The sequence below is a fragment of the Nyctereutes procyonoides genome, unplaced genomic scaffold (genome assembly GCF_905146905.1).
Source record: "Nyctereutes procyonoides isolate TBG_1078 unplaced genomic scaffold, NYPRO_anot_genome, whole genome shotgun sequence".
Taxonomy (NCBI): domain Eukaryota; kingdom Metazoa; phylum Chordata; class Mammalia; order Carnivora; family Canidae; genus Nyctereutes; species Nyctereutes procyonoides.
The window spans coordinates 608971-635659 of NW_026575051.1; the positions used below are offsets into that span (position 1 = coordinate 608971).

The 26689-nt window shown below is 42.5% G+C and overlaps 1 long non-coding RNA gene, 1 other non-coding gene and 1 pseudogene across 2 annotated transcripts; 2 read left to right on the forward strand and 1 right to left on the reverse strand.

Moving 5' to 3' along the window:
- Window positions 1–1192: 1192 nt before the first annotated feature.
- LOC129512663 (uncharacterized) lies at window positions 1193–16002 on the forward strand. The gene is made up of 3 exons (XR_008665080.1): window positions 1193–1698; window positions 2681–2793; window positions 14533–16002. It is a non-coding gene; the product is annotated as an uncharacterized LOC129512663 (long non-coding RNA).
- Window positions 5689–5792, reverse strand: LOC129513209 (small nucleolar RNA U13). The gene has a single exon (XR_008665189.1). It is a non-coding gene; the product is annotated as a small nucleolar RNA U13 (small nucleolar RNA).
- Window positions 16003–19104: 3102 nt separating the features above from the next.
- On the forward strand, window positions 19105–24492 carry LOC129512767 (NADH dehydrogenase [ubiquinone] 1 beta subcomplex subunit 9-like; annotated as a pseudogene).
- Window positions 24493–26689: the final 2197 nt, after the last annotated feature.

Below are 26689 nucleotides of genomic sequence, written 5' to 3' on the forward strand. Positions count from 1 at the left end.
AAAGGAGGACAGCTATGTGTGGTTATTAGACCACATGCTTGTGAGTGATGAGTGGACCAGCTGCTAAAAAGGATCTGAGTGAGGCCCAGGCAGCATCCATTGCAGTGGGCCCATTTTGGGAGTGTTGGATTTGAGGTTTGGTATATGACTAGGGGGAAATGGGAGCTACAAGACAGGAGTTCACAGAGAAGAATAGGGCTAGCTATGCAGATCCTGGAGTAAGGGACTCTGGCACACAGATGGTAGTTTCAACAAGAGGAAACGAGCTCTTTGAGGGCCACGGATAGAGAGAGAGAGAGAGAGAGAGAGAGAGAGAGAGAGAAGCAAGCCCTTGGAAAGGAAGTTGGCTATACCCTAGAGGGAAGGTGGTTAGGAGAAGAGGTATCAATGAATAAAACAAGGGGTGGCTCAGTCAGCTGACCATCTGCCTTTGGCTTGGGTCATGATCCTGTGGTCCTGGGATCAAATCCTACATCAGGCTCCCTGGTTGAGGAGAGACTGTTTCTCTGTCTCCTCCCTGCTTGTGTGCTCTCTCTCAGTCTCTCTCTCTCAAAAGAATAAAAAAAAAATTTATTTTTTTTAAGATTTTATTTATTTATTCTTGGGAGACATAGAAAAAGAGGCAGAGACACAGGCAGAGGGAGAAGCAGGCTTCCTGCAGGGAGCTGGATGCGGGACTCGATCCCAGGACCCCGGGATCACGACCTGCCAGAGGCAGACACTCAACCACTGAGCTACCCAGGCGTCCCTAAATAAAACCTTTTTTTTAAAAAAAAAATTTTTTTTAATGATTAAAAGAAGGCATAGGTCAGCAGAAAGGTTGTTAGTGTGGTAGTTGAACTTATCACTGGAAGTCAAGAGAAGAAGACGTTGAGGAAGAATGAGTATGGAAAAAAAGTTGAGTTGTTTTTTGTTAGTTCAGATGTTGTTGGTGGCCATCGAGGGGACACCTTCACAGCAGAACTGAGTTAGAAACTACGTGGCGAGAGCTAGTAATGCTTTCCATATTTAATGCCATTCCATTCTGGTTCTAAATTCCTCCAGGGCACTTCCTGCTCCAGTTGGTATGTGCTCATTCTTGCTTGCCCTAAGGTTACTCTATGTTCTGGTTACCTAATGTTGCCTCACAGATTACCCCAAGACTTAGTAGCATGAGACACCCTTTGTTACGTTCATGAGTTCTGTTGGTTAGGAATTTGGATGGAGCCCAATGGGGATGGCTTGTCTCTGTTTCCTGATGTCGGGGGCTGAAGCTGGAATACTCAAAACCCGCGGACCAGGGTCATCTGCAGGATTTTTTGCTCACGCATCTGACCGTGGATGCTGTCTATTGGCTGGGGGCCTCAGTTTCACTCCCGATGATCTAGATGGATTTTTCCTGCGTGGTGCCTGGGTTACTGAAAGAAAGAAGCAGGCATGAACTGTATTTTTTTTTTACGACCTCATCTTTTTATGATCTACATTGCTCGCCCTGTACCCATTGGTCAATGTAGCCATAGCCCCACCCTGATTCTGTAAATGACCCCACCCTGGAATCTGTAAAACTCCAGAAGAGCATGAAGGGGAGGCACTCATCTTTGGAAAATGCAATCTGCTATACTCTGTTAGAGCTCTCCATTTGCTTCTTCTGAGTGGCCCCTTTATTCAACAACCATCAAAAATAACAGCAATGGAAAGAACTACCTGAGGCTTAGAGGGGTAAGTGTGCTAGCCCAGATGACTCAGCAAGAGCTCTGCTGTGACATGGACCAAGGACTTCTGGGTTGATGATGCTACTTTTATTAAGAACTAGATGCCTTCAGGGGGGATCCCTGGGTGACTCAGCAGTTTAGAGCCTGTCTTCAGCCCAGGGTGTGATACTGGAGATGCAGAATCGAGTCCCACATCAGTCTCCCTGCGTGGAGCCTGCTTCTTCCTCTGCCTGTGTCTCTGCCTCTTTCTCTCTCTCTGTCTCTCCCTCTGTGTCTCTTTTTTTTTCCCTCTGTGTCTCTCATGAGTAAATAAGGTCTTTTTTTTTTAAAGATTGTATTTATTTATTCATAGACACACACACACACACAGAGAGAGAGAGAGAGAGAGGCAGAGGGAGAAGCAGGCTCCATGCAGGGAGCCCGATGTAGGACTCGATTCCGGGTCTCCAGGATCACACCCAAGGGTGCAGGCGGCACCAAACTGCTGCACCACCGGGGCTGCCCCAAGGTCTTTTTAAAAAACTTTTATTTTATTTTAAGATTTTATTTATTTAATCATGAAAGACACACACAGAGAGAGAGAGAGAGAGAGAGAGAGAGAGAGAAAGAAAGGCAGAGGCACAGGCAGAGGGAGAAGCAGGCTCCATGCAGGGAGCCTGATGTGGGACTCGATCCCACGTCTCCAGGATCACGCCCTGGGCCGGAAGGCAGGCGCTAAACCGCTGAGCCACCAGGGCTACCTATGAATAAATAAGATCTTAAAAAAAAAAAAAAAAAAGAAGTACTGGATGCCTCCAAAGAGCAAATAAAACTTGTGGAGACTGGGACTGTTTCTTCAGTGCCCCTGCTTCCTCCATCCTCACAGCAGCTCAGGATCACCACAGAGCTATGAACAGAGACAACTCAGCCACTTACCGACTGACTGGTCTTGCATTTGACACACCCATTTAATGTGATGATTTAATATAATTTTGTATCTCTCTTCTCAGGAGAGCAAAGTCCCTCATGCTGCATTCAACTTCCTGGCTGGAAGACCAGGATAAAGTTGCTTTTCATCCCTCTGCTAGCAAGAGCAAGGCAGCACCCATGTCAGGAGTGTGAGGTGAGTGGGAGAGACCAAGGAGCATCAGGTGGAGCAATTAGATGGTGATCTGATGTAACTGGGTGGGGAGAGCAGGACGGCTAGAAGGGAAGTGGCTGAGGCAATTCCTGTGGGTCTAGCTCAGAGAGGGGAGGACAGCCAATTTCCGCCCCCTTCCCCAACTCACATCCCAACCCTAAACAGCTTCATAGCCTGGAGGTGGGAGGGGGGAACTCTGGCAAAAGATCCAGTGTGGGTGGCAGGGGTGCTTATCATGATCAGGAGTGGGTGGGGACAGATCTTAGGACTTGCATCAGGTTTCAATTTTCCAGACCCTGTCTATGGCCTGCCACCCTTCCACCCAAACTAATCTTTGACTTTATCTCTTTAGAAATGTCCTCAGGCTAGCAGTTTCTCAGAGATTGCAAATCGGGAAGGATATTCGGAAACCACAGTTTCCACTCTGCTGTAGGGGCAGAAAGCATGGGGCAGCCCAGCCCCTCAGTGCCTGGGAAGTAAGAAGTAAGAGGATCAGAGTTATTTCTGTTAAAGGACAACTACCCTTCCTAGGTCCCCCCTGACCTGCCCCAGCCCTGCAGGGCCTGGTGGGAAGGGGAGGGGTGTATTTTTGCCTCTGGTTTCTCCCCATCCAGCTTGCCTCTGCTAGAAGGTATATTTTTCCTGTTCAAGTCCCTTGAAAGTAGCTATCACTTTTTTTTTTAAACATTTTACTTATTTATTCATAGAGGCACAGGGAGAGAGAGAGGCAGAGACACAGGCAGAGGGAGAAGCAGGCTCCTTGCAGGGAGACTCAATCTCGATCCTGGGTCTCTGGGATCACGCCCTAGGCTGGAGGCGGCGCTAAACCCACTGAACCACCAGGGCTGCCCAGCTCACTATCACTTCTCATCTCACCCCCAACACCTTGGCCTCACCTTCATGGACTTTGGTGGACTGGCTTCAAGTGTATCATTTGTAAGCCACACATGCTGCTTTGTTCCAGCCCCACCAATGTGCGTATTGCTCTCTCCCACATAGGAATTACTCATTGCTTATGTCACTAGTCCCTCTGGAATGTACCCTCTTCTCCACGACATCCATTCTCTCTGCATCATTTATTATTTTGTTTAAACTAGCATTGTTGTTTTCCCCCCTCTGATAATTAAAATAATACATGTTTGTTGTAGGAAATCTGTAAAATGAAAAATGTATACAAAAGAAAATTGGGAGCGCCTGGGTGGCTCTGTGGTTGAGCGTCTGCCTTCCGCCCAGAGCGTGATCCTGGAGTCCTGGGATTGAGTCCCACAGGGCTCCCCACAGGGAGCCGCCTTCTCCCTCCGCCTGTGTCTCTACCTCTCTCTCTCTCATGAATAAATAAATAAAATCTTAAATTAAAAAAAAAAGTACCCATAATTCTGCAGCCTGAATATAATTAACATTACCATTTTGGTGGGCTTCCTTCTAGTATTCTCACCAGAACTCCTTTGCTGCCTCAGGCCTTCATGCATGCTTATTATTCCTTCTACCTAAAAGTCTCTCTCCCTTTCCCCTCTTCCTGATCCCCCTCTCTTCTTCTCTTCCCTCCTTTGTTTTGTGAGTAAATCAACTCATGTGTCTAATCATAAAGGTCATTCTTTCAGAGAAACCCTTTCTCTACCCCCATGTGATGTCTGTTACACATTCACAGTACCCAGTACTTTTCCTTGTAGCACTTACCACAACCAGAAATAAACCATCATTTTTGTCCTCATGTGTTTAATGTCTGTCTAAGCTACTTGACTTGACGTAAGGTCCATGACTTGCTTGCTTGTTTATTCCCGTTGACCCTAGCACCTACCACAGTGCCCCATATACAGAAAACACATCACACCAAAATAACTTCCTAGAATAATCATGTATATGTCCTCTTAGCACTTTAAAATAATCATCTTAACAAATATAATGAATCAATCACTGTATGAGACCTGGTTCCAGGTACAAGATACTTGGTTCTTGCCCCAAGGGATCCTCAGTCTTTTGAGGGAGACAGACAAGTACGTGGAGAATTCTGATGTCCTTGATGATCAATTATAAGTATATATGATCAATAGTGTTAAGTAAAGCATAGAGAAGGGGTTCCTAAACTAGCCTTGAGGGGGATGATACTATTGCTTAAATTTGTCCTCATTAATGCATTTACTTCATATGAGTCATTTGTTGGTGGCAGATCTGTGATTAAAGCCTCAAACTTGAGAATCTCAGCCCAGTACTCTTTCTAGCTGTGTCTTAGGGGCCTTTGGAATCTGCCCTCTCCTCTTTCCATTCTGTTAATCCCCATGTCCTGCTGATTTGACCTGGTAAAGGTTTCTCCAGCCTGTCTACTTTTCCTCCCGTCCCCTCCACCATGCTCCAAGCCTTTATTACTTCCAGCCTGAATGTCTACACTCATCTCTCTGTCTCTCTGCTTCTAGTCTTGTCCTGCTCAGATTCCTTCTCTACTTTGCAGCCAGAGTGAGCCTTCCCAGGCTTAAGTGTAAGCATATATATCCCCAGCTTAAGGTCTCATTGAGGGGTGCCTGAGGGGCACAGTGTGTGAAGTGTCAGACTCTTGGTTTTGGCTCAGGTCGTTATCTCATGGGTCATGAGACTGAGCCCTGAGTCAGCTTGGCTGTGTGGAGTCTGCTTTGGATTCTCTCTCTCTCCCTCTCCTTCTGTCCCTCCTGCTCATGCTCTCTCTCAACTACTCTTAAAAAGTCTCATTAAGCTTTCAGTTCAAAATTCTTAATATGGTGTCATTTTCTCGGGCTACCATAACAAAATACCACAGACTGGGTGGCTTAAACAGCAGAAATTTATTTCTCACAGTTCTGAAGGCTGGAAGTCCAAACTCAAGGTGCCAGCAAGTAGGCTTAATTCTAAGGCCTCTTCTTTTTTCCATATCAGGCAGATAATGTGCCAAGGTTGTAATAAGGTTTGAGAGAGGTACATGTCACACAATCCCATGAGCACCCAATCATCACTCTTGTGAACTACAAAAGAATCAGAGGTCTCTTCTTTTGACTTGTAGGTGGCCACCATCCTCCTTGTGCTCATATGGCCCTTTCTCTGTGTGTATATGAGAAGAAAGAACTCTCTTGTGTTTCCTCCTCCTTTTTTAAGAATACAATTCCCATCAAATTAGGGCCCCACCCTTAGGACACCCACCCTTAATTACCTACCAGAGACCCTATCTCCAAATCTCCAGTCACATTGGAGTTTAGGGCTTCAACAGATGAATCCTGGGGACACACAGTCCCATCCATAGTACACGGTCTACCAAGCCTTTCTTAATCTAGCCTACTTTGCAAGCTTTGTCTACTCTCCAACCCCCTCTTTGCCTCCATGCTTCTTTATCTTGAAGCTCTCTCGGTTCCTTGAACTTGCTCAGTTCTCTGCAGCTCTGATCCCTCCATCACCTTCCCTTCTTTCTCTGCCTGTTCTACCTCTATTTAGTCTTCGTAAGGAAAAATATATCTAGCCTTGGAGCAAATGGGTATGATTTTGTCCACATTGGCTCTGAGTCCCTCAAGACATCTCAGGACCTGTCTTGGATCTCTTTGAGAGCTGCTTGCTTTTTTGAGAACTGAGACCCAAAGAGGGCCCATTACAAATTAGTGTATAGCCCCCACAGTGAGCCAGACTCAAACTCAGTCCTACTTTATTGGTTTCCTCCTTTTGGACCTATTTCTGACCCTTTCAATTTTTCAATTTCTGCTTGGGGAGACTGCTGAACTTTTATTTCTTGGGAGACATGGCTCTCCTTTGCCTAGGAAACAGTAAATCAGCTTCCCTCCTCTGTCAGCTCTGTTATCTTTGGATTTGGGTTACTTTTAAGTCTCAGTTTAAATATCAGTTTCCAGGAGAGGCCCTCCCTGATACCCCATCTTTTGTTTAGTCCTCTGGCTCTCCATTCCTGGGGTAGCCTATGCTCCCCCTTTTGTAAGAATCACCACTTATTCCTGTATGTTTAATGTCTGTTCTTCTGAGCTCCTAAGGCAGGATGTATCTCTGCTTGGTTGCAGTATCCCCAGGTTAGTGTAGTGCCTGGCTCCTAGTGGGCTATTAGAAACTGTCAGGTTTTTTTAGTAGATGCTCCATAAATATTCATTGGCTTGAGTTGTTCTGAAATAGTTTCTCAGATAGTATATGCATTTTGTTGTCTAAATTAGACTAAAATTGCTCATGACCCTGTCTTTTCCTTTCTTTAAATCTCCTGGGGTAGGGGGCAGGGGCCCCTGAGTGGCTCAGTTAGTTAAGGGTCTGCCTTCCTTCCATTCAGGTAAGGATTCTGGGTCCTGGATCTAGCCCCAAATGGGGCTCACTGCTCAGCAGAGAGCCTGCTTCTCCCTTTCCCTCTATTCTCCCCACCCCCTTGTGCTAACTCTCTCACTCTCTCTCTCTCAAATAAATAAATAAAAGCTTAATCAATCAATTAACCAATCAATCTATCTCCCTCATATGCTCACTATGGGCTTCTTCATCCAAGAAACATTTCATAAATGATTCATTTTTTGTCTTAAAGCTTTTATTTATTTATTTATTTATTTATTTATTTATTTATTTATTTGAGAGAGAGACAGAGAGAGTCAGACTCCCTGCTGAGCCTGAGCAAGGAGCTCAGTGGGGCAGGGGGCTCAATCTCAGGACTTTGAGATCATGACCTGAGCTGAAGGCAGACGCTTAACTGACTGAGCCACCCAGGTGCCCCTTCATAAATGATTTTTAACTGATTTCCCAGAGTAACTTTACCCAAAGGCATCATATTCTAAGAAAGGATCAAATTAAAAAGAATATGTATGTAGCAGGATAATTTATCATGAAATTATGGTAACAATCTATTAAGGATGAAAAAAGAATGATGATGTTCTCCTTTCCCTCCTCTGCATAGCCATGACTTTGTTTCCTTGAAGTTGTGGGTTTCCTGACCCCTTGAAGAATTTGGTGTTTTTTGAGTGTGTGTATTTATTTATTTGTTTATTTATTTAGATTTAATTTATTTATTCATAGGAGACACAGAGTGAGGCAGAGACATAGGCAGAGGGAGAAGCAGGCTCCCTGTGGGGAGCCCAATGTGGAACTGGATCCCAGACCCTGGGATCACAACCTGAGCCAAAGACAGACGCTAAAACACTGAGCCGCCCAGGCATCCCTTGAGTGTGTTTGTTTGTTTATTTTATTTTTTTTTGTTATTTTATTTTTTTATTTTTCATTGTGATAAATGTACTCCTTAATCCCCATCACCCATTTCACCCATCCTCCCGCCTACCTCCCTTCTGGTAATCATCAGTCTGTCCTCTATAATTAAGAGTCTGTTTCTTGGTTTGTCCCTCTCTTTCTCTTTTTTTCTTCCTTTGCTTATTTGTTTTGATTTTTATATTCCACATATGAGTCAGATCATAAGATATTTGTATTTTTTAGACTGACTTCTTTCTTTAAAAAAATATTTTATTTAATTAGAGAGAGAGAGAGAGAGAGAGACAGAGAACATGGGGAGGGGCAGAAGGAGAGGGAGAAGCAGACTCCTCACTGAGCAGTGAGGCTGACACGGAGCTCTATCTGAGGACCCTGGGATCATGACCTGAGCTGAAGGAAAATGCTTTACAAAAGAGTCATCCAGACGCCCCCAGACTGACTTATTTCACTTGGTATAATACTCTCTAGCTCTATCCATGTCATTGCAAATAGTGAGAATTAGTTCTCTGTTATCTGAATAATATTCCATTGTGTATATATATATATACACACACCACCTCTTCTTTATCCATTGATCAATTGATGGACATCTGGGCTGCTTCCATAATTTGGCTATTATAAATAATGCTTCGATAAACAGGAGTGCATGTATCCCTTTGAATTCATGCTTTTGTATTTTGGGGTAAATATCCAGTAGTGTGATACTGGGTCACAGGGTAATTCTATTTTTAACTTTTCGAGGAAACTCCATACTATTTTCCACAGTGGCTGCACCAGTTTGCATTCTTACTAACAGTGCAAGGGGGTCCCTTTTGCTCCACATCCTTGCTAACACTTGTTTCTTGTGTTTTTTATTTTAGCCATTCTAATGGGTGAGAGGTATTATCGCATTGTAGTTTGGATTTGCATTTCCCTGATGATGAGTGATGTTGAGCATCTTTTCACATGTCTGTTATCTGGATGTCCACTTTGGAAACATGTCTTTTCATGTCCTGTCCCTACTTTTAATTGAATTATTTGTTTTTTGGTGTTGAGTAGTATCAGTTCTTTATATATTTTGGGTACTAATCTTTATCTGGTAGGTCATTTGCCTTTTAGGTTTTTTTTTTTTTAAGATTTTATTTATTTATTCATGAGACACACAGAGAGAGGCAGAGACACAGGCAGAGGAAGAAGCAGGCTCTATGCAGGGAGCCCAACATGGGACTCGATCCCAGGTCTCCAGGATCACATCCTGGGCTGAAGGCGGCGCTAAACCGGTGAGCCCCCTGGGCTGCCCTGACTTTTAGTTTTATTGATTGTTTCTTTTGCTGTGCAGAGACTTTTTATTTTAATGTAGTCCCAATAGTTTATTTTTGCTTTTGTTTTCTGCCTCAGGAGACCTATCTAGAAAAATGTTGCTATGGCCAATGTCAGAGAAATTACTGCCTCTCTAGGATTTTGATGGTTAGGAAATCAAATGTCTCACATTTACGTCTTTAATTCATTTTGAATTTATTTTTGTGTGTGGTGAAAGAAAGTGGTCCAGTTTCATTCTTTTGCACGTAGGTATCCAGTTTTCCCAACACCCATTTGTTGAAGAGACTTTTTCCCATTGGCTATTCACTCCTCTTTTGTTGAAGATTAATTGACCATATAATTGTGGGTTTATTTCTGGGTTTTCTATTCTATTCCATTGATCTATGTGTTTATTTTTATGCCGGGACCATACTGTTTTAATTACTTCCACTTTGCAATAACACTTGAAATATGGAATTGTGATACCTTTAGTTTTGTTTTTCTTTTTCAAGATTTATTTGGCTATTCAAGGTCTTTTGTGGTTCAATACAAATTTTACGACTGTTTCTTCCATTTCTGTGAAAAATGCTGTTGGTATTTTGTTTTTGTTTTTTTAAATTTTTTTTAAATTTTTATTTATTTATGATAGTCACAGAGAGAGAAAGAGAGAGAGAGGCAGAGAGAGAAGCAGGCTCCATGCACCAGGAGCCTGATGTGGGAATCAATCCCGGGTCTCCAGGATCACGCCCTGGGCCAAAGGCAGGCGCCAAACCGCTGCGCCACCCAGGGATCCCGCTGTTGGTATTTTGATAAGGGTTGCATTAAATCTGTAGGTCACTTAGGATAGTATAGACATTTTTTAAAAAGATTTTATTTTATTTATTTGAGAGAAATAGAGAGTGAGAGAGCAGGAAAGGAGCAGAGAAAAAGGGACAGAGGGAGAAGGAGAAAGGAGAGAAGCAGGCTCCCTGTTGAGCAGAGAGCCCAACTCAGGACTCAACATGGAGCTCCATCTCATGACACTGAGATTATGACTTGAACTGAAATTAAGAATCAGATGCTGGGTGGTCCCGGGTGGCTCAGCGGTTTAGCGCTGCCTTCAGCCCAGGGCTGATCCTAGAGACCCAGGATGGAGTCCCATATCTGGCTCCCTGCATGGAGCCTGCTTCTCCCTCTGCCTGTGTCTCTGCCTCTCTCTCTCTCTCTCTGTGTCTCTCATTAATAAAAAATAAATAAAATCTTAAAAAAAAAAAAAAAAAGAATCAGAGGCTTAACCAACTGAGCCACCTAGGCACCCCTGGGTAGTACGGGCATTTTTAACAGTATTTGTTCTTCCAACCTATGAGCATGGAATGTCTTTCCATTTCTTTTCATTGTCTTGAATTTCTTTCATCAGTGTTTTATAGTTTCAGACTATAGGTCTTTCACCTATTTGGTTAAAGTTATTCCTAGATATTTTATTGTTTTTGGTGCAGTTGTCAATGGGACAGTTTTCTTAATTTCACTTTCTGCTGCTTCATTATTAATGTCTAGGAATGCAACATTTCTGTACATTGATTTTGTATCCTGTGACTTTACTGAATTCATTTATCAGTTCTAGTAGTTTTGTGGTGGAGTATTTAGAGTTTTCTATATATAGTATTGTATTATCTGCAAATAGGGAGAATTTTACTTCTTCTTTACTCTTTGGATGCCTTTTATTTATGTTGTCTGATTGCTGAGGCTATTGTACTAGGTTAAATAACAGTAGTGATTTGTCTTGTTCCTGACCTTAGGGGAAAAGCTCTCAGTTTTTCACCATTATGATTTTGGTTATAGGTTTTTCATGTATGGACTTTATTATGCTGAGGTATGTTCCCTCTAGATCTACTTGCCAGAGAGTTTTTTTTTTTTTTTTAAATCATGAATGGATGTTGTACTTTGTTTAATGCTTTTTCTGCATCCATTGAAATGGTCATGTGGTTTTTTGTCCTTTCTCTTATTGATATGATATAACATGTTTTGCTAATATTGAACCACCCTTATATCTGGGAATAAATCTCACTTGATGGTGGTGTATGATTTTTTTAATGCATTGTTGGAACAAGTTTACTAATATTTTGTTGAGGATCTTTATGTCTATAATCATGAGAGACATTGGCTATAATTCTCTTTTTTTTTGTTATGTGTTTATCTGATTTTGGTATCAGGGTGATGCTGGTCACATAGAATGAATTTGGAAGTTTTCCTTTCTCTTCTATTTTTTGGAATAGTTTGAGAAGAATAGGTATTAACTCTTCTTTAAATGTTTGGTAGAAGGGATCTTTGGGTGGCTCAGCGGTTTGGCGCCTGCCTTTGGCCTAGGGTGCGATCCTGGCGTCCTGGGATCGAGTCCCACGTCGGGCTCCCGGCATGGAGCCTGCTTCTCCCTCTGCCTGTGTCTCTGCCTCTCTCTCTCTCTATCATAAATAAATCTTTAAAAATAAATAAATAAAGGCTTGGTAGAATTTGCCTGTGAAAGTATCTGACACTGGACTTTTGTGGAGTTTTTAAAATTATTTATTCAATTTTTTAAAGATTTAAAAAATTTATTTATTCATGAGAGACAGAGAAAGAGAGAGAGAGAGGCAGAGACACAGGCAGAGGGAGAAGCAGGCTCCATGCAGGGAGCCTGATGTGGGACTCGATCCCGGGTCTCCAGGATCACGCCCTGGACCTAAGTCAGACACTAAACTGCTGAGCCACCCAGGGATCCCCCTATTTATTCAATTTTATTGCTGGTAATTTGTTCAAAATTTCTATTTCTTCCTGCTTTAGATGTTTTTTTGTTTGTTTGTAAAAATATTTTATTTATTTATGAGAGACACAGAGAGAGAGAGAGAGAGGCAGAGAGAGAAGCAGGTTCCATGCAGGGAGCCTGACGTGGGACTCGATCCTGGGTCTCCAGGATCACACCCTGGGCTGAAGTTGGCACTAAACCGCTGAGCCACCTGGGCTTCCCTCTTCCTGCTTTAGTTGTGGTAGATTATATGCTTCTAGGAATTTATTCATTTCTTCTAAGTTGTCAAATTTTTTGACACAGGTTTTCATAATATTCTGTTACAATTGTTCGTGTTTCTGTGGTGTTGGTTGTTATTTCTCCTATTTCATTAGTGGTTTTCTTTATTTGGGTTCTTTCTCTCTCTCTTTTCCTTTCCTTTCTTTTCCTTTTTCTGTTTTGGGTGAGTCTGAGTTTACCAATTTTGTTCATCATTTCAAAGAATCAGTTCCTGGTTTCATTGATCTGTCCTATTGTTTTTGCTTTTTTTAGTTTCTATATCATTTATTTCTGCTCTAATCTTTATTATTTCCTTCCTTTTCCTGGGTTTGGTTTTGTTTGTTCTTCTTTTTTAGGATTGTTGTGCATTTTAGAAGGAAAGGAAAGAATCAAGACTGAGTGAGACTCTAAAGGAAATATACCCCTAAGTAGGCTATAGTTTTGCAAGGTACTAGATGTCTAATCTGAGAGGGGAGGATGTGGAGACAGTAGCTTACCCCTTGGTTAACTCTTGGACCTCTGGGAACTCAGAAAGAAGATAGGGGATACAACTTCTCCAGAATGTGTGGAGGTCTAGGCCCATCCTAAGATGGGATTAGCTGCCAAGGTCCATTGGAGCTGGGCTGGGGTGCTTTGGATAGGGCATTTTCAGAGCTTCAGCAAATGTCCTCAGCCCCCAGGGAAGGTCAGATCAAGACTGTAGAGAAGCACTAAATATGTTACAGTGGCCCCCATATACTTAAAAATAAAAGAGCTATATGAAACCAAAAACAACTTTAAGGATGTACTACAGATTTGTGATTTTTCCTAGTATGTGACTGCTTTCGTGTTCTCTTTCTCTCTCTCCATCTGCTTCTCCTGCTCCTCTCCCTCTTCTTCTCAAATATGAAATTACTTCCAAAGTTGTTTTTTCCCCTCTTTTGGCTTTGTGGGTGTCATGTGTAGGGGATTAGGACCTGCCCAAGCTTGACTGAGTGGCTTGACTTCTAATGGCCCCCACAGGCCTGAGTAAGGAATAAGGCAGTTCTGACCACCATGGTCAGAGCAGGAGACTCTCCTCTGTTTCCTCAGGACTGCATGAGCCTAGGCTTCCTTGTATGACCCAAGGGGGCAGTCTGAAAACTGTTAGACTCTAGAATTCTAGTCAGTGATGGTCAGGGCTAAAGCCAGACTTGATATAAGTGAATCCATAAAGACATAAGTAATTACCTGTGCCCCAAGAGCTGTGGATCAGTTCATTCATACCTGTTATGTGTATATGCATACACATATAAATGTTTCTAGAGAGAAGAAACTAGTAACAGTTATGGCTTCTCAGAAGTAGGACTGAATCTATTATTTTTTGACTGAGTTTTTAAAAAACATTGAACAGATGTTATTTTTATAATAAAAGTATACATCAAAAATTAAAATGACAGCAACAATAAACTCATAAGATTCCTAATATCTTTAGATTTCAAATGACAGGCCAGATGGGAGATTCTGCTTTCCAAGAAGGATAAGCTTATGACCCAGGCTTGGGCTATGAGAGGAGACCAGTGATGCCTTCCAGCTGTGGTCTATCCAGTGCAGCTGGAGAGGAGGCTAAATATAGACAGGCTGTGCAGTATACCAAGATGAATCAGGCTAGTGTTAGGACTCTGTCGGTGAGCACTCACTTTATACCTAAGTTCTAGGCAGGAGGATATAGAAGTAAACAAAGCAGGGGAGTGCCTGGCTGGCTCAGTCAGTAGAGCATGTGACCCCAGATCTCAGGGTGGTAAGTTCAAGCCCCACATTGGATGTGGAGCCTACTTTAAAACAAACAAACAAACAACAACGAAAAGAAGTAAGCATAAAGCACAGGAAAATCCCAATGTCAGGTATGGGGTTAGAGTGGAGGAAGGTGGTGTGCCTTTTCCAGGGCACTTAGTTCTTGAGTACCTGTCCTCAGGGCTCCTTCGGTATTGTTTGAGGGGCTAGAAGGGGCTAGGAAGTATTTGTTTATTTATTTGTTTACATGGGGCTTGAACTCATGACCCTAAGGTCAAGAGTCACATACCCTCACTGACTGAGCCAGCCAGGCACCCCTAGAAGGTTTCTTTTTAATTTAAAAAATATTTTAAATATTGTAATTTAATTTAATTAATAAATATTATTATTTAAATAATAATTAGCATATAGTAAAATGTACTTTTAAAAGTGTATACTCCCTATGAACTTTTAAAAAAGATTTTATCTATTTTTTAAAAAGATTATTTATTCATTTATTTCAGAGACAGCTAGAGAAAGCGCATGAGCAGGAGGAGAAGCAGAGGGAGGAGAAGGAGAAGACTCCACTCCCTGCTGAGCACAGAGCTTGAGGCAGGGCTTGAGCACAGAACCCTGGGATCAATCCCTAGGTGAAGGCAGATGCTTAATGGACTAAGCCACCCAGGCACCCCTTAAAAGATTTTATTTATTTTAGAGAGAGAGAGAAAGAGAGAGAGCATGAACGAGCAGGGGGAGGAGCAGAGGGAGAGGGAGAGAGAAACTGAGGCAGACTCTGGACTCAGCACAGAGCCCCACATGGGGCTCAATTCTGGAAAACCAAGATCATAACCTGAGGCTTAACTGACTAAGATATGAAATGCACCCAGGCGCCCCACTTCTATGAATCTAAATTCATGTAAAAATTCATGTCATCACCACCACAATCAAGATATAGAACAGGGACAGGCCAGATGGCTCAGCGATTTAGTGCCGCCTTCAGTCCAGGGCCTGATCCTGGGGACCTAGGATCGAGTCCCACATCGGGCTCCCTGCATGGAGCCTGCTTCTCCCTCTGCCTGTGTCTCTGCCTCTGTGTGTGTGTGTGTGTGTCTCATGAATAAATAAATAAAATCTTTAAAAAAAAAAAAGATATAGAACAGCTCTACTGCCCCCCCAAAAATCCATTATGCTATTCCTTTGTAGTCACATCCTCCCTCCCATCCCCCACAAACCTCTTGTTAGTTTGAGCTATTCTCCATGACTATTGTTTTGTCTTTCCAAAAATGTCATATAAACGGAACAATACAGCATGTGACCCTTTTAAAAAGATTTTGCTTGTTTATTTATTTAAGATTTTATTTGAGAGTGAGAGAGAGCAGGAGCTGAGGGGCTGAGGGGCAGAGGGAGAGGGAGAAATAGACTCCCCACTGAGCAGGGAGCCCATCTCAGGACTCTGGGATAATGACCTGAGCTGAAGTAAGATGCTTAACTGACTGAGCCATCTAGGCATCCCTAAAAATTTTATTTTTTTAAAGATTTATTTATTTATTTGTGATAGACACAGAGAGAAACAGAGAGAGGCAGAGACACAGGCAGAGGGAGAAGCAAGCTCCATGCAGGGAGCCTGACGTGGGATTTGATCCCGGGTCTCCAGGATCGCGCCCTGGGCCAAAGGCAGGTGCCAAACCGCTGTGCCACCCAGGGATCCCCCTTAAAGATTTTATTTTTAAGTAATCTGTATACCCATCATGGGGCTCAACCCCACAACCTTGAGGTCAAGAATCACATGCCCCACCAACTGAGCCAGCCAGATGCCCCAGCATGAGATCAGATTTGTTCAGCATAATGCCTTTGAGAGTCATCCAAATTTTGCATGTATCAACAATTGTTTCTTTTTGTTTCTGCATACTCTTCCACAGTATGGATATGCCAAGTTATGCATTTACCCATTTTAACCTGGTTTTGGGTAATTACAAATAAAGCTGCTAAGAACATATTTTTCTCTCAGGTAAATACATAAGGGATTGTTGAGTTGTATGGTAAGTGTATCGAATTTATAAGAAATTGCCAAGCTATGTTCCAGAGTAGACTTTGTTTGTTTTTTTCAAGATTTTATTTATTTATTCATGAAAGAAACAGAGAGAGGCAGAGACACAGGCAGAGGGAGAAGCAAACTCCCTGCAAGGAGCCTGATGCAGGACTCGATCCCGGGACTCCAGGATCATTCCCTAAACTGAAGGCAGATGCTCAACCACTGAGCCACCCAGGCATCTCCCAGAGTAGACTTTGAATTCCACTAGTAATGAAAAAGAATTGCTCTGCATTCTTGTTAACACCTGATGATGCTGTCAGCATTTTTTGCTGTATCTATTCTAATAGAACTCCAATGGTAATTCATCATGGTTTCAATCTGCAAAATTGATGGCCAAAAGTCAAGCTTATTTGCCTTCCTTATATTCTCTTAGTGAAGTGTCTATTCAAGTCTTTTGCCTATTTTTAAATAGGGCATCTGTTTTCTTGCTGTTGAGTTTTGAGAGTTTATATATTCTGGATACATGTCTTTGTTGGGTATGTGATTTGGAAATATTTTCTTTCACTCAAAATCTTGTTTTTTTCATTTTCTTAACAGAATCTTTGGCACAATAATTTTTTTTAAACTTGATGAAAATATTCTTTATCACATATTTTTATTGAGACATAACTGCTATTCAGCAACATGTACTAATCTTAAGTGTACAGCTTGATTACTTTTTACATATGCATTCACTCACTCATTTAACCACAATCCCCTCCAACATAGAATCACTCCATTTTCCCAGAAGGTTTCTTTAAGCCCCTATCTAGTCAGTATGTAGCATTCTCTCTTATACCTTCCTTTGAAATAACTGCTACTCTGACTTCTGTCACCATAGATTAGTTTTGCCTAGAAGGTTTCAAATGACTGTGCTCCAAGTTTTGTGACCTACTTGGTTTTGTCTTGGAAAATGGAACTCTTCAAAAACCTCACTTTGGAGAGAGATGCCGATGCCCTCACCAGATGTGATGTGGAGGTTGGTGAGCAAAGCTGGGTTTCTTATCATCCTGCTTCTGACATGCTATGCTGGCAAGCCATGCTTCACATCATGGTCTAAAACCTAGGTAGAAAATGGCAGAAAAAAGCATTTGTCCTATGCTCACAAAAAATCCACTGAAATGGGAAAAGCAGAGTCTCAGGAATCAAAAGGCATGAGTTCAGCCCCCCTCTCTGACACTTCCTGAATGTCTTTGAACAGACCAAATAAACTTCTGGAGCCTCAGACACTTCATCTATAAAGTGGGAACAGTAATATCCACTGTGCTTCTCAATCTTGTTCAAAGATAGATGAACCTCTTTCTCCTTCCAGGTTCCTAGGAAGACTGTATTTGCCACCCTATTTAACTCTTACTGATTAGCCTAGGTATGGCTATGTAACTTACATTGACTAATTAAGATGTGTCCCTTCTATGTGGAAGTTTTTACAAGATTTAATTTTAAGTGATCTCTACATGCAGGGTAGGACTCAAATTTCAACCCTGAGATCAAGAGTCACATGCTCTTTCAGCTGAGCCAGCCAGGCGCCCCTCATCGAATGTGGCAGTTTTAAAAAGCCAATGTGTGCTTTTCCACATTCTCTCCTCCTACTTGTGGCAACTGACAATGTTCCGGATAGTGGCTGCCCTGTCAGCCTGGGTCCTGGAATTAGGACCAGTGCAGCCTCAGCCAACCTACACTGCAGGAGCAGTAAATACATTTTTATTGCATAAAGTCATTGAGATTTTGGGGATGTTTATTACAGAATCATAACCTAGCTTCTTTGGGGGATGTACCATATTACGGATATTACCAGAAATAAGTGAAATAAAATATATGGAACTTCTGGGGACATAATAAGGTTTGATTTTCTTCCTTTTAAAATCTTTCCTTCTTTCTGAAGAGTTATTGGGTATTCTTTTTTTAAAAAAATTTTTTTTAAATTTTTTTTATTTTATTTATGATAGTCACACAGAGAGAGAAAGAGAGGCAGAGGGAGAAGCAGGCTCCATGCACCGGGAGCCCGACGTGGGATTCGATCCCAGGTCTCCAGGATCGTGCCCTAGGCCAAAGGCAGGCGCTAACCGCTGCACCACCCAGGGATCCCTTATTGGGATATTCTTAACATCCCAGAACCTTGGATGAGCTGTCCGAGAACAGATATCCATGCAGTCACAAAAGAAAGAAGAGGAAAGGATATAAAGCAACACAGAGTAACAAATAGGACACAAAGCAAAGAGGAGAAACAAAGTGAAAAAAGTGAGACAAAGTATAAGAATGGGGGAAGAGACATACAGAAGATGCCTGAGACACAGACAGAGGCAATTCTATAACAGCTGAGGAGGCAAATGCAAACTGTATCTGTTTGAGACTCAGCCCAACCCCAGGCAAGCAATGTCATCTGTTTTGGTAGCTGAACAAACAAGCTTAATTAGTTCCTGGTCATCCATTCATCAGTGCTGGCACTCAGTGTTTACTGAGCACCCACTGTGTGCCTGGTACTGGTATTGAGTTTAGGGAGATAAGTCCAACCCAGCGCCGGCTCCTGCTTTCAAGAATCCCCTGATCTGTTGTGAGTCACCTGAAGGGTTAGGATAAAATCTGCCCTGTGCCATGATGGAAATGCCTTCAAGGACTTAAGGGAGGAGTGGGGAACCAAGCCCTGTACAGGAGGGTGAAGAAGAATTTTCTGAAAGGCATGAAACTAAAGGTCTTGAAGAATAACCAGGAGTTAGCAAAGACCGGGAGGTGAGGGCATGCTGGGCCAAGGCGCAACAGAGCTGGATGGTGGAGGTGAGAAGCTGAAGGTAGTTTGGGGTTGCTAGAACTGTGATGAGAGGCGGTGGGCATCAGGAGATGAGGCTGGAGAGGAATTCAAGGGCCTGTCTCAGGGGCTGGATATCTTCACTGGGTTCGCTAGGGCAGATTTGGGTGGTTACACAGAGAAGTGACAAGGTCAGATTTTAGCTGAATTGCTCTGCCTGCTGTGTGAACCATGGATTGGGGGCAGAATCTCTCTTTGTGAGGTCTCTTGGGATTAGCCCGAATGCGCAGCCTAGAGCCTGGAAGTGCACAAGATGGCGTCTGGGACCATCACCCCAGCCGAGACTTGGAGACTTCGTGAGTGCCGCCACCGCCACGACTGGGCAGGGTCCTCTGCACCCCTGTGCCCTACGTGGAGTAAGTGCTTCACCCTCCTGACAGCCCCATGATGAAGGTATTCTTGTCATCCCCATTTTGACCACCAGGAAACTGGGTGCAGAGAGGATAATTATGAACCCTTGCCCTAGAGCCAGTAAAGCAGCACACCAGCATTCCAATGCAGGCGGCTGGCTCTGATCTGCCTGTAACCACTCTGCCTCTGGTCTCCTTGGGGTCTGCTGCTGTCAGGAAGGCCTTCCTAGAAGCATGGTTTGATTTGGGCATCCTGCTTCAAGTTTATGAAATCTTCCACACAGATGACCTCACTTAAGTCTTGCAACAATAACTTCTATGAGACAGGTAGTGTTATTCATAGCTAAGAAAACTGACCAAGGAAATGGAACGATTTGTCAAAGGTCAGAAGTTAGGGGGCAGAGTGCCGTTGATGACTTAGACTTGTGTCTTCGAAGCCTCAGTCCAGTGTCAGCTCTCACGTTCTTTTGTCAGTCAAGGCTTCATGTTGTGTGGCTCAAAGTTCTGAGCACGTCCACTCCAACTGCTTTCTGTCCAAGAAAATGCTTTTTTGAATTAAGAGAGGGAGTCACAGAGAAATGTGTTGTTGGCATCAACTTCCCATGGTTGGGCAATGGCTTCCGCCATCCGGACCAGGTGACGTCAGTGGTCTGGATTTCTGCCAGTGTTCTCTGCCCAGGAAACAGACTTCCGGCCAGGGCTCCCAGCTGTCTCTGGGCTTCCTGGAGCAGCAGACCTCTCAATTTGCAGCCAGAGACTGAAGATCAGATCTCAGGGAATGTTTCACTATGGGGAAGGAGGTAAAAATGGGGAAGAGGAGTGGAGAAGACGCTGTCTACAGATGAACATGGAGGCACGCTGCCTGCAGTATGGGGTTTCTCTTCCTGCATGAGAGCAGGTCCAGTGATTAGACTAGGAGGTTTAAGACTGTGACTAAGAGAGTTAAGTAAGCTGGGGGTGGAGGGGAAGAAAAGCAAGCAAAGCTAAGGAAATCTGGAAAAAATTACACATAGATGTATAAACACAGAAGGTCAAACATAAGCCAAGAATAGAATGTTGATCACAATCCTCGTGCACTTTTCTGTGGATATTAAATCTTGAACAAATCAGTAATGCAGGAATATAAACAGCCCTGATTTCTTTTTTTTTTAAATTATGAAACTATACCAGTTATAAAAAATCTGAAAAATAGATACATGAATTAGAGTAGAAAATTAAAGTGTCCCTCCACCACCCTGAACCTCACTCTCCAAGCCTGGTTCATAAATGATGTTACACACTTTAGCCATTCCTTCAGCCAATATTGATCTCATCAGTCCTCACAACAACCCAATGAGGTAAGAACTACTACTATGCCATTATTATTAGTAGTATTGATAGAGAGAGTGTATGGGCTTGTGTGGGGATAGGAAGAGCAGAGGGAGAGGAGAGAGAGAATCACATGCAGGGCTCAATCCCACAACTCTGAGATTATGACCGGAGCTGAAATCAAGAGTCGGATGCTTAGCAGGCTGAATCACTCAGGCACTCTGCTTTTATTATTATTTTTTTAAAAAAGATTTTATTTACTTATTTGACAGAGAGAGAGAGAGAAAGAGAGAGAGCATAAGCAGGGGGAGCAGCAGAGGGATAGAGAGAAGCAGAATCCCCACTGAGCAGGGAGCCTGATGCAAGACTGGATCCCAGGACCTTAGGATCATGACTTGAGTCGAAGGCAGATGCTCAACCAACTGAGCCACCCAGGTGCCACTGTTATTATTTTTAATTGTAGTAAAATGTACACAACATAAATTGACCTTATTAGGGAGTCCTGGTAGCCACTGAAGGCAAGTGGCCATCATGGCCTCTTGGAGCTTTGTGAGTGAGTGCTGTGCTACTACAAGTTGTGGCACATTCACAGGGACAAGTACTGGTCCTTTGCTTGTTTGGCAAGAACCAGTTTGAAGAATATAAGAGTGAAAAGGATTTGGGGAAGGCTGCCCAGATGCTAAGAGAAGTAGAGGAAGAATTCTGGCACAGTCGGCTTCCACTACCAGTCCCTAACCCTCCTGTGGGCCTGCCCTCTGAGAGCTATGAGTGTTACAGAGTTCCTCAAGGCACATAGGTGACTGGCATCCTTCTCAGAAAGCAATGTACTGTGATTTCTTTGCCAAGGAAGAGCAGTGGAAGAAAGTGTGAAGGGAAAGCTGGGCCTAAGAGGCTAAGCAGCTGCAGAAGATCCTACCTGGTGGTCCTAAGATTTAAGCTTTGCCCCTTGCCTGAAAAGAAGGTGAGTTGTCCCACTGTGGTGGCACATTGTGACCAGGCCCAAGGGCAGTCCATGTAAAGAAAGAGAGAGAAGGACTCCTCCCCGTTCATGCTTGTGAGGAAATAAGTTACAGAACATACACGCTCTTGCCCTAATAAAAATAATAGACATGGAAAAAAATGTACCACTTTAACCATTTTTAAGGATACAGCTCATGGCATTAAGTATAATAAAAAAGTTGTGCAACCACCACCACTATTCATTCTAGAGCTTTTTCATCTTCCCCCGAATGAAACTCTGTATACAGTGTCTTCCCATTCCCCACCTGTTGCCCCTGATAACCACTATTCTACTTTCTGTCTCTATGAATTTAACTATAGTAGGTATCCCATATAAGTGAGACCATATATTTGTCCTTTTGTGACTGACTCTTGTTTCATTTAGCATAACGTATTTGATGTTCATTCATGTTGTAGCATGTATCAGAATTTTCTTCCTTTTTAAGGCCAAGTAATATTCCATTGTATGTATATACTACATTTTGTTTATCTATTCATCCATCAGGGCTGTGTCCACCTTTTGGCTCTTGTGAATAATGCTGTATGAATGTGGATATACACATATATATTTGAGTTATGCCTTTACTTTTTTTTATTTATGATAGTCACAGAGAGAGAGAGAGAGAGAGAGGCAGAGACACAGGCAGAGGGAGAAGCAGGCTCCATGTACCGGGAGCCCGATGTGGGATTCGATCCCAGGTCTCCAGGATTGCGCCCTGGGCCAAAGGCAGGCGCCAAACCACTGCACCACCCAGGGATCCCTTGCCTTTACTTTTTAATAATTAAAAAAGTTTTAAAAATATTTATTATTTGAGAGAGAGAGAAAGAGAGGAGAGAGCACAAGTCAAGAGGAGGGGCAGAGGGAGAAGCAGGGAGCCCAATGTGGGACCCGATTCCAAGACCCTGAGATCATGACCTGAGCAGAAGGCAGACCCTTAACCAACTGAGAAACCCAGGCATTCCGAGTTATGCCTTTACTTTTAATAACAATTGTATTGAGATATAATTCACATACCACATAATTTATTCTTTTATTTTTTTATTTTTTAAACATTTATTTATTTATAAGAGACACAAAGACAGAGAGAGACAGAAATACAGGCAGAGAGAGAAAGAAGCAGGCTCCCTGGGGGGAACCTAATGTGGGACTCAATCCCAGACCCTGGGATCACCACCTGAGCCAAAGGCAGACAGCTCAACCACTGAGCCACTCAGGCGCCCCTGATTTATCCTTTTAAAGCGTACAATTGAAATGCTTTTAGTGTTCTCACAGAATTGTGCAATCAACAGCACAGTAAATTTTAGAACATTTTCATCACCCCCAAAAGAAACCCCATGCCTGTTAATAGTCCCAATTTCCCCTCAGATGTCTCCTCACTTGAGCTCTCGGCAACCACTGACCTACTTTTTGTCTCAATAGACTGGTCTATTCTGGATATTTCACATAAATGTCATCATACAATATGTAGTCTTTGTGTCTGGCTTCTTTAATTTAGCACAATGTTTTTGAAGTTTATTTACATTATAGCATATATCAGTTCTCTCTCTTTCTTCTTTATTTTGTGGTTTTGTTCTTCTCAGAGTTTGTTTTCCTCAGAGTCTGTTCTCCTCAGAGATTGATTGGTTGATTAATGAAGTCTAGTTGACACAGAATATTACATTGCTTTCAAGTGTACAACATACTGATTCAACAAGTCTGTCGGTTATGCCATGCTCACTACAGGTGTAGCTGCCATTTGTCACCATAAGATGCTATTATAGTATCATTGGCTATATTCCCTATGCTGTACCTTTTATCCCTGTGACTTATTCATTCTGTAACTGGAAACCTATATCTCCCACTCTTCTTTACCCATATTACCCATGCCCTTAAGCTTCCTCCCCTCTGGCAACCATCAGTTTGTTCTTTGTATTTATGGGTCTGTTTCTATTTTTGGTTTGTTTGTTTATTTATTCATTTCCTTTTTTAGATTCCATATATAAGTGAAATTAAATGGTATTTGTCTTTCTCAGACTTATTTAACTTAGCATAAGACCTTTTATGTCTATTTATGATGTTGCAAATGACAAGATCTCATCCTTTTTATGGCTGAGTAATATTCTTTTGTATATCTTCTTTACCCATTCACCAATCAATGGACACTTGCATCCATCTATTGGCTGTTGTAAATAATGCTACAATAGATACAGGAGTGCATATATCTTTTTGAATTAGTGTTTTCATTTTCTTTGGGTAAATACTCAGTAGTGGAATGACTGAATGATGTAGTATTTTTATTTTTAATTTTCTGAGGAAACTCCATACTGTTTTCCACAGTAGCTGCACTAATTTACCCTCCTCCCAATTGTGCATGAAGATTCCTTTCTCCCAACATCCTCCCTAACACTTGTTATTTCTTGTCTTTTTGATTCTAGCCATTCTGATAGGTGTGAGGTGATTTGTCACTGTGGTTTTGAGTTTCATTTCCCTAATGATGAGTGATGTTGAGCATCTTTTCATGTGTCTGTCATCTATATGTCTTCTTTGGAAAAATGTCTATTTAGATCCTCTGCCCATTTTTATTTATTTTTTAAAAGGATTTATTTATTTGTTTATTTATTTATTTATTCATGAGAGACAGAGAGAGAGAAAGGCAGAGACACAGGCAGAGGGAGAAGCAGACTCCATGCAGGGAGCCTGATGTGGGACTGGATCCTGGATTCCAGGATCACACTCTGAGCCCAAGGCAGACACTCAAACGGTGAGGTGCCCCATCTTTTCACTTTCTTGATAGTGTCCTTTGAGGCACAGAAGTCTTAAATTTTGATAAATTCTAAATTATCTGTTCTTTTCTTTTGTTACTTGTACAACCGGAGTCATATCTACGAAGCCATTACCTAATTCATGGTCACAAAGATTTATACTTATGTTTTATGTCTGTTTTCTTTTAAGAGTTTAATAGTTTTAGCTCTTATATTTAGACGCATTTTATTTATTTATTTATTTATTTATTTATTTATTTATTTGAGATACGGAGAGAGAGGGGCAGAGACACAGGCAGAAGGAGAAGCAGGCTCCATGCAGGGAGCCCGACGTGGGACTCGATCCTGGGTCTCCAGGACTAGGCCCTGGGCTGAAGGCCGCACTAAACCACTGAGCCACCCGGGCTGCCCTTTAGATACATTTTGAATTAATTTTCTTTTTTTCTTTTCTTTTTTTTCTTAAACTTTTTTTTTTTAAGATTTTTTTAAAATTTATTTATTCATAAAGATACACAGAGAGAGAGAGAGAGAGAGGGGCAGAGACACAGGCAGAGGGATAAGTAGGCTCCCTGCAGGGAGCCCGAAGTGGGACTCAATCCCAAGTCTCCAGGATCACACCCCGGGCTGCAGGCGGCGATAAACCGCTGCGCCACTGGGGCTGCCCTGAATTAATTTTCGTATATGGTGTGAGGTGGGAACCCAACTTCATTCTTTTGCACGTGGGTATCTAGTTGTCCCAACATTAGTATGCCTTTTTACAGATGAATACATTGTAAATGCCACGAAAAAAAGGACAGTACTTAGTTTTACTCACCTTTATCTCCTCAGGATTCATTTAGCTCCTGACTCATACAAGATGCTTAATAAATATAGGTGGAGTGAATGAATAGTTGAGTGACTGAGACTTAGAGGGGTTGAATAACTTGCATGGGTTAGTCAGCTAGAAAGTGACCATACATGGTTCAAATCCAAGGTTTCCCATTCATTTTTAATTAAGAGTTTTTGTGCTTCCAAGTTTCCAAAACTGTCTCAGGTTATCAAAAGTTCTTTATCATAAGAAATCAGATTTCCTCAAAGTTTTGTTTGATGCCCCTCTCTGTGTCATTCCGATAATTCCAATGTTTGTGAACAGCCACACTTCTCAAATATAGTGAGCCTCATGTTCCTTCCACCTCCCTTCCTCTCTCCACCCTTCCCAGCCACAAAGACTCCAATTCCTTCTATAGTGGTTTTATAGTTGGAAAGCTCTTCTAGATGTCTGACCACAGCCTCCTGATGTACAATTTTTACTACGAGAGTTAGGTGTAACCACTTATTATGGGACTTGGTTTGGTGTGGGAAGCATTTTGGCTGTGCAAAAAGCTTTATGTGCTCTGCACTGTGTAAAGTACAGTTTTGGTGAAGCTTGCCGCCCTTGCTCTGGTCCTGACGTGGTGCTCCCTTCATGGACCATGGTTTCTCATTAGGAGTATAGCCTGCCATCTCGGAGGAGAATGAAGGCAAGTGGCATAAATCCCACTCTAAAATATTTTGATGGACTCATTTCTTTTAGGATGAGGACAAGGGAGAGCCTGAAAGAGTAAAAGCTTTGCTCCTCAAAGCTTCCCCAGTTAAAACCAAGACTGGTGAGAGAGTTGGGCTGAATTACCAGCCCCGACCCTGACAGTGTTGAGTTTGGGCTCCCCCTGTTGGACCCTTTGGAAAATAATCATGTGAACTACAGGAAAAATTAAGACAAGGGTGGGTGCAAAAGAAAGAACATTATGGAGAGCTTGCTATATATTAGGCATTTTATTTAGGCATCTCATTTCATTCTTTTTTAAAATATTTTATTTATTCATGATGGATACAGAGAGAGAGGCAGAGACACAGGCAGAGGGAGAAGCAGGCTCCATGCAGGGAGCCCAACATGGGACTCGATCCCTGGTCTCCAGGATCAGGCCCTGGGCTGAAGGCAGTGCTAAACCGCTGGGACATCGGGGCTGCCCTCATTTTATTCTTAAAGTAATCCCACAGGTAGGTTTTATCAATCCTCTTTTGCAGAGTTGGAAGCTAAAGCTTGCCCAAGTTACATAAGGATTTGAACCCAGAGCTTTGACTCCCTAAAGTCCATACTCTTTCCAGTACTCTGAGCCAAGAAAGCCAGCAGGTAAAAATGGCACACGAGGGGTTGTTCCTTCCTTCACTTCCACTGAATCTATTGCTCATTTTGTTGAGACATTTTAGGGGCCCAGGAATGTTCTGGAGCTCCCCTAGAACAAGTGGTGTGCTTCAGCCAGCTCAGACCAACTGGTGAGAGAAATTATTAAATTGTTACAAGCTGGTCGTTAAACCATTGTTAGTTGGAAAGTGGTCATGGTGGGTGGGAGTATTTACATCATGGAAATTGGTAACCTTTGCAAATCAGG